Raw genomic sequence first — 7,921 nt, forward strand, 5'->3', positions numbered from 1 at the left:
AGTTTTGTCCATACGTCACCACGTCTTTTTTGATGTGCATGTCATCCGCCTCTACACCAACCCCGCTGTTCTGGTAAACTCTACCATTATGAGATTTTGTACGAAATTCAAAACCGTTGATGTTGTACGAGTCGTATTTGTAAACGTTGCGGTGTGCTCCGTGTGCAATCCACTTTACGGTTTCCGATACCGAACCTGGGGAGCTCGCTAGATCTCTTTCAACCTGAATTTCATTACAAGGATTAGATGCTTCACCTATATTGCAGAAACTATAAAAGAATTTTAAAAATTATAGAAGACTGTCATCTATAGCTTTCCATGCTGGTGAATCTGATGGGTGACGTAAAACACCGGGTTTATTGGTACTCATGGCGTGCCATGTTAAATTCTCTGCTGTGGTCTTTGATTTAAAGAGGCGCTTGAATCGTTGAATAATGGGAAAGTACCACAGTACCTTAGCGGGCGTGTTTATGTAAGTTTTGTTAGTCTTCTCATCCACCTTCCACCTTGACTTGTTACAAACTGGACATGCTTCCAAATCCTTGTAATCCTTATAGTATATAATGCAGTCATTGATACACACAGGTATCTTTTCGTATCCTGAGCCCATTGCCTTCATCATCCTTTTGCCCTCATACATATTATTTACCATTTCGTTATCTGCAGGTAGCATCTTTTTCAACAATTTCAGAAGTTCATCAACGAACTTATGAGATAACCCGTGCTTGCTCTTCAAGTTGAGTAGTTATACTAATGCAGACAACTTGGTTAAGTCAAGACATCCTATATATAGGGGCTTCTCAGCGTCAACAAGTAGTTGTAGAAACTGTTGATACTTCTTGTCGCCTTTGAAATTGTCTTTTGTAGCATTTACCATTTCTACAGTTTCACAGGCATCTGTTGGAATGTTGGTGTCAACAAACCCAGTATTATTATCATAATTAGTTGGAATGCTGGAGCAGGCAAACCCAGTATTATTAACATAATTAGTTGGAATGTTGGTGTCGGCTTCTCCATGTTTTATCCAAGTAGTATAATTCTTATCAATTCCAAACCTGTACAAGTGAAGTTCTACCTCGTCTACACTAAGAGATACGTGGATCACACACTTAACACATGGACATGAAACAGAAATTGGTGGTGATGTCTCCTTGCAATTACGAACTACAAAAATGTAGAAATGCCTTAACACCATCTCTATATGCTTTACTGCACCTGTCGCCTACTGACATCCACAACTTATCCATCTTCCAAGAATTTTTTTATTAACTGTGTCATCAACAATATATATATATATATATATATACACTAATTAACGCCAATAAATGTAACTGACTAAAAGCAAAAATATTTGGTACTCACCTGAGATTAATGAAGCTGTTTGGTAGGATTGAGATTGATTTGAGTTCAATAAATACACTAGCAGATCATTTATTAGGGTTTGGTGAGATTGTGGGATTTTATTTGGTCAATACTAATTGATTTGTGAGTCTTCCAGAAGATAACTCAATTAATTGGCAGGTAAAAATGAAAATTTTAAACTTCTAAATTTTGTTATATAAATATAAGAAGAGGTTCTATTACGTTCTCAGGGTGTAGCTCAAACGGTTGAGGCGCTTATAGATTGCACATATCGCGGGTTCGAAACTCAAGAGGGACATATTTTTATTGATTTTTGATAATAAGCTCTTTTTAATGAAATATTATTATAACCTCTTTTTAATGAAGTAAACTACGGAAACACTCAAACTAAACTACTCATTAAGCCTTTAATTGCGTTCAGAAACATAAAAGTACATCATTATAGCTGGTCTAAAATCATAACAAAGTTTCTTAGCTTTTAATTACAAAACTAATTAAAAGCCCTAAAAACAACAAGAAGCAAATAAAATACAATAACTTCACTATTTTTTTTCTTATTCAATCCTTGAAGCTACACTCCTTGCAAGTTGATCCTCTAATAACTTATTTGCCCTTATCAAGATAGGAATTATGTCTGTACATCTTGTTCACACATCAGATCTTGTGGACGAAGCACAATCAGACCATATAAAGAAATTACATTTTTTGCCCTAAAAGTTGAAAAAAAATATAGGGTTTATGATCAACAATTGTAACCTGAGATGAATTCCAACTTTATTTGCAATTTCACTAACCTGATATGCACAATTGTAGAACCTCCGACCTGGATTTTTGGTGGTGCTTGATGTTCTTTGAATGGCTTCAACTCCACAAAAACAATAAACCTGAGATCGATTGCTTTTGTTACTGGTGTGGTGGTCCTCAATCCGCTTTCTTCCATGGTGAAAAAGGAGTTTTTATTGAAAACAAAACTAGATATATAAGTATATATATAGGAGGGTTTAGAAAGGAGGAGTTGTACTTGTACACATGCTTGTTATTACCGTTTAAGGATATATTTATATGTCTTTTGTACAATAGCGGGTGGCAAGTGTAACAGACTCTTTTGAACAATTATATTACATATTTTAACCTAATTGATTACACGGATTTTTAACAAAGAAAGATGAGAACCATTAATCCATATTTACCATTTATCAAAAGATGCATCACAAAAAGTACCCTTAATTACAATACATAAAACATGTTTAGAAAGCATTTTAAGATAATATATATTTACCATTCATCAAAAGATGCCATACAAAAAGTACCATCAATTACAATACATCACAAGAAAACCAAGACCAGCAAAGCTAACATCACCATCACTCCGCCTTGTCTACAGACTCCGCCCCCATCTCCTTAAAACTCATGTTGGTTGACACCGTAGTTATGGTGTCAACCAGGGTCTCACACACTGAGTCGTAGCACTCAAACTGTTGTTGCTGATAATCAGCAACCATGGATCGAAACTCAATGTCGTCTTCCCACAACATGAGTTGACATGAGTGGAAGGTGGTTGTTTTTTCCCACGCCAGTCTAGACCTGATCGCTTCGAGTGTCTTCAACAGAGTGTCGTCTCTTTCTTTCTGAAATTCCATCATTTTTTTCATGATGGCCTTCACGGTTGTCTCAGAAGAATTCATTTTTACAGGAGTGGAAGGTGTTAGTGTGATTGAATAACAAAACTTAATGTAGTTAAGTTTGATTTATAGTAAGATATAGTATGATTATAACTTGTGGTTGAATAATAAATCGGCTTCATCAAAGGGAGCTCGAGCAAAGAATGTTTTTGATCATCACATGGGACGAGGGGGTTATACCTACCTTCGAGAGAAACTAGTAATCACCGTCAGCTGCTTTCTCTCTAGTTCAATGATTTGTTGGTAACGCATGACCGTCAGCTGCTTTCTGTTGAATATTTTACAAGGTCAAAAAGAAGGAAATTGGACCGGAAGAGATCCCCGGCCGTGCATTAATGTGGATGAAAGGAAGGGAGGACAAAGATGGTGCATACAAGAATGCTGCTGTCGAAGGCGTGGCAACCAAATTAGTATGTTTTAGTATTAAACATTTTAATTCATGTTAAAGTCAATTCATTGCCTTATATTTGTGTCAAAAAAACTTGAGTCTGTATAACTTGCCTCAACACTTTATGTGGATACATAAGCGTGTTACAAGTGTATTAGAATATTTGTTTTCTTGCAGGTTGTAGCGGATGAGCAGATCGCCTCCGGAGCCCTGGCACTTCAACCGTGCACAGATACCGTCACCTTAGTGCTTGGCAAAGAGAAAGGTGGGTTTTTAAAAGGGATTGGGTACGGATTGACAACAGGTAAATATTGGGGTGTGAGTCGGGTAAAAGGCTCGTTTAAGCAACGGATTGCCCAACTTGAGCATGAGGCGGTGCAAAGAGATGTAGTGGTGAACAGGTTGGCGTCTCTACTTGAATCCACGACTGCTATGCTAGCAAGCCGTGAGAAGGAACACTTAGCATTTGAGGCCAGGTTCAAACATCTCAAAGGATTGTTGCCGGAAATGTCAGCAATTCAAGTAAGTGACGTATGCTACATACTAATTAATGCATTCGACATACATAATTGGCACTGTTTTTGTCACAATTCGTAGGTAAATCATGTTCCCAACCAGGTTAGTTCTAACCAAAGTACTAGTGCTGTGGCGCAAAATAAAATGCCAGGACCAGTAAGTGTCTGATAGTTTCTTTGTTTTTTACAACTTTCCATTTGATTTTTCATTTTCCATAACCTAATAAATTGATTTGTAGACAAGTTCTGTGCAACAAGAATCCGTTTCTCAGGTAACCATTTGACAGTTTGATTGATTTGTTTTAATAATTAACTTTCCATGTGAGTGTGCTGATTTTGCATAACTTAATTGTAGCCCAAGTCTGCAGATAAAATAGTTGTCGAAACAGAACCTGCTCTCCATATCGCGACATCAGTAAGTACTTTCCATGTGAGTGTGCTGACAATTTCAGTACTTTTTATAATTCGTTTCCAATGTGAGTGTGCTCATTTTCTATTACCGAATTGCAGGCCAAGTCTGTGGAAAAAAGTGTCGATCCCCATATCGCAACATCAGTAAGTATTTGACAATTTCAGTACTTTTTATAATTCGTTTCCAATGTGAGTGTGCTCATTTTCTATTACCGAATTGCAGGCCAAGTCTGTGGAAAAAAGTGTCGATCCCCATATCACGACATCAGAAAGTATTTGATAATTTTAGTACTTTTTATAATTTGTTTCCAATGTGAGTGTGCTCATTTTCTATTTACCGAATTGCAGGCCAAGTTTGTGGAAAAAAGTGTCGATCCCCATAGCGCGACATCAGTAAGTATTTGGCAGTTTCGGTTTTTATATTGTATAACCTAATAAGTCAAACAATTCTAGTTTCTGTTATATTACCAATGAAGTCTGTAGAGAACAATGTTGACCAAGCATCAACACAACTACACCACACTCCGGATAGTAACGGCTCGAAAAAACCATCAGTAAGTATTTGGCTATTTCAGTTTTTCCTTTAATTGTTGATTGATTCATTGAATGGTTTTTAGGTAAAACGGAGAAGCCGTAAAAGAAAAGTTGATGTATCTACGGATGAAGCTTCCACACTTGCTGAAATAAAGGTATGTGCTGCGCGAAACATTGTTAATTTCCCACCAACATGGGTATGTACTTATATATTGACTTCAACTAAGCCATCTTAATTTCACATGCTGGTTTATAGGAGTATGAGTGTCGTTTGTGTGTGCATGACAAGCATAACAAGGTGGCAAATGGTAAAGTTCTTTGGTCACCGGTTCCATAACAGTTGCATGGAAAAGCAATCCCGGAGGGTTGCTATAAAGTTACTATTGTTGGAGCCATAAAGGACAAGCAATTATTCCATGTGACGCAGGTGAAATTACGACTGTTGGCGACGCAATTGGTGCTTTCGTTTCTTGGCTAGAACACCTAATCGTATGCGACGAGGAGGTTTGTTCCCTTTTAACTTAACCAAACAAATATCTATGTTCTTTTTGATTTAGTTTAAAAAATGAACACTTGTGTTCGTTTATGTTCATTTGTTTATAATCTAAACTAACGTAATTGAACAAAGATAAACGAACATAAACGAACTTCCCGCCGAAAGGTTCACGAACAGTTAAACGAACGTTCGGTATGTATGTATGCATACTATTTTGTTCTATTAGACATTAATTATACATATTTGTTTTTCATATTCTGTTGTTCCAGCTACCACCACTCCCGTCCTCAAAAGAACCAGACAGAGCTGGCAAGAAGGCAAAGGCAAAGTACACAACGATAGACCGGGTCACCAAACAGAAGACAAGGAGCAGTGCCAAGAAAACCGACGCCTTAGCTAGTATATAGGTAGTCGTTATTTCTGTATTTTGTAAGATATTTTGCATATACATTTGCAGTGAATATTATTGTTAATATAATAATTTTGTTTTGTTGCTTATAGCGGTTTTATATTACTACACAAAAAATAAAAATAATTATATATTGCCTAATTACACACAATTCGGCCACATAGAACACATTAAATAGGTATGGCCAAAAGTAAGACAATAGCCACACCTGAAATTACAAAAATTAGAGTCTATAAATGACCATTAGCCACAACATAAACATTTTTGTGTGACGAAAAGTTTGACAATAGCCACACTTTATATTAAAAAGGTATTATGTGTGACAATCGGTAAAGACAATGGCCACACCACAAACTATAAAAGAGTGTTTAAGTGGCAACTTCACAGTTTTAGCCACATTGACAACAACCTCCAGTGTCTATATGATATTATTAGCCACACAGTACCTAACTATGTGTGACGAAAAGTTTGACAATAGCCACACTTTAAATTACGAAAAGCATTATGTGTGACAAACGGTAAGACAATGGCCACAACACAAACTACAAAAGAGTGTTTGAGTGGCAACTTCACATTTTTAGCCACATTGACAACACCCTCCAGTGTCTATATGATATTATTAGCCACACAGTACCTAACTATGTGTGACGAAAAGTTTGACAATAGCCACACATTAAATTACGAAAATCATTATGTGTGACAAACGGTAAGACAATGGCCACAACTCAAACTACAAAAGAGTGTTTGAGTGGCAACTTCACATTTTTAGCCACATTGACAACAACCTCCAGTGGCTAAAAATGATATTAGTAGCCACACAGTACCTCACTATATGTGACGAAAAGTTTGACAATAGCCACAATATAAATTACTAAAAGCATTATGTGTGACAAACGGTAAGACAATGGCCACACCACAAACTACAAAAGAGTTTTTGACTAGCAAGTTCACATTTTTAGCCACATTGAGAACATCATCCAGTGTCTATATGATATTTTTAGCCACACAATACCTAACTATGTGTGACGAATGGTTTGACAATAGCCACACTATAAATTAGGAAAAGCATTATGTGTGACAAAAGGTAAGAAAATGAACACACCACAAACTACAAAAGAGTTTTTGAATAGCAAGTTCACATTTTTAGCCACATTTACAATAATCCCCAGTGTCTATAAGATATAATTAGCCACTTAGAATTTCAATATATGTGACGAAAAGTTTTACAATAGCAACACTTTATATTAGGAAAAACATTTCGTGTGACAAACGGTAAGACAATGGCCACACAATAATCTACAAAGGAGATTTTGAGTGGCAAGTAAACATCTTTAGCCACTTTGAATGTAATAACTTGTGTCTATATCATATAATTAGCCACGCTATTATTAACTTTAAGTGGCCACTTCTTTGCTATATTCACACGGTATAGATCACAATGTAAGCTTAACACAAACCTGTTGGCCACATTAATATAAAATTCATGTGACTGAAACATAAATTCATGTGGCTATAAAGTTGAATTGGTCACTTATTGGACATTGATATGTGGCCATTTTCTACCATTTAGTCACACTAATTGGGGAGTCTTCTTGATGGCCAGCAACTAATGTCTATACCCTTTAGCCACACTTATTACCACATAAGGCCACAAAAAACTGTGTGTGGCCATATCATACCCACGTTGTTGCGACCTTTGGCCACATATGATCTGAACAAAATGTGTGTGGCTAAAGGCCTACGGCCACACTTTTTTCGTGTGGCTGAAGGTCAATATTCACGTAGTGAGACCAGATATCATGTTTGCTGTATGTGTGTGTGCAAGATTCCAATCAAGTCCAAAAGTCTCCCATATGAATGTTGTCAAAAGAATATTCAGATATTTGAAGGGAAGACCAGACTTAGGGATTTGGTATCCAAAGAACCAAGCTTTTGATCTGACTGCATATACAGACAGTCATTATGATGGCTGTAACATTAGCAGAAAGTCAACCTCAGGAGGATGTCAATTTTTGGGTGAAAGGCTAGTGTCATGGCAGTGCAAGAAGCAGACTACATTATCAATCTCCACTACAAAAGCTGAATATGTTGCTGCATCTGCATGCTGTGCACAAGTTCTGTGGA

General features: G+C 36.7%; 1 long non-coding RNA gene across 1 annotated transcript; it reads left to right on the forward strand.

Annotated features, from left to right (window-relative positions):
- Positions 1-5,619: 5,619 nt before the first annotated feature.
- Positions 5,620-6,744, forward strand: LOC143623838 (uncharacterized). The gene is made up of 2 exons (XR_013151980.1): positions 5,620-6,399; positions 6,589-6,744. It is a non-coding gene; the product is annotated as an uncharacterized LOC143623838 (long non-coding RNA).
- The last annotated feature ends 1,177 nt before the right edge of the window (positions 6,745-7,921 follow it).

Source organism: Bidens hawaiensis, unplaced genomic scaffold, assembly GCF_021521415.1.
Source record: "Bidens hawaiensis isolate Kalapana, Puna unplaced genomic scaffold, B.hawaiensis_p1.1 tig00003544_1, whole genome shotgun sequence".
Taxonomy (NCBI): Eukaryota; Viridiplantae; Streptophyta; class Magnoliopsida; order Asterales; family Asteraceae; genus Bidens; species Bidens hawaiensis.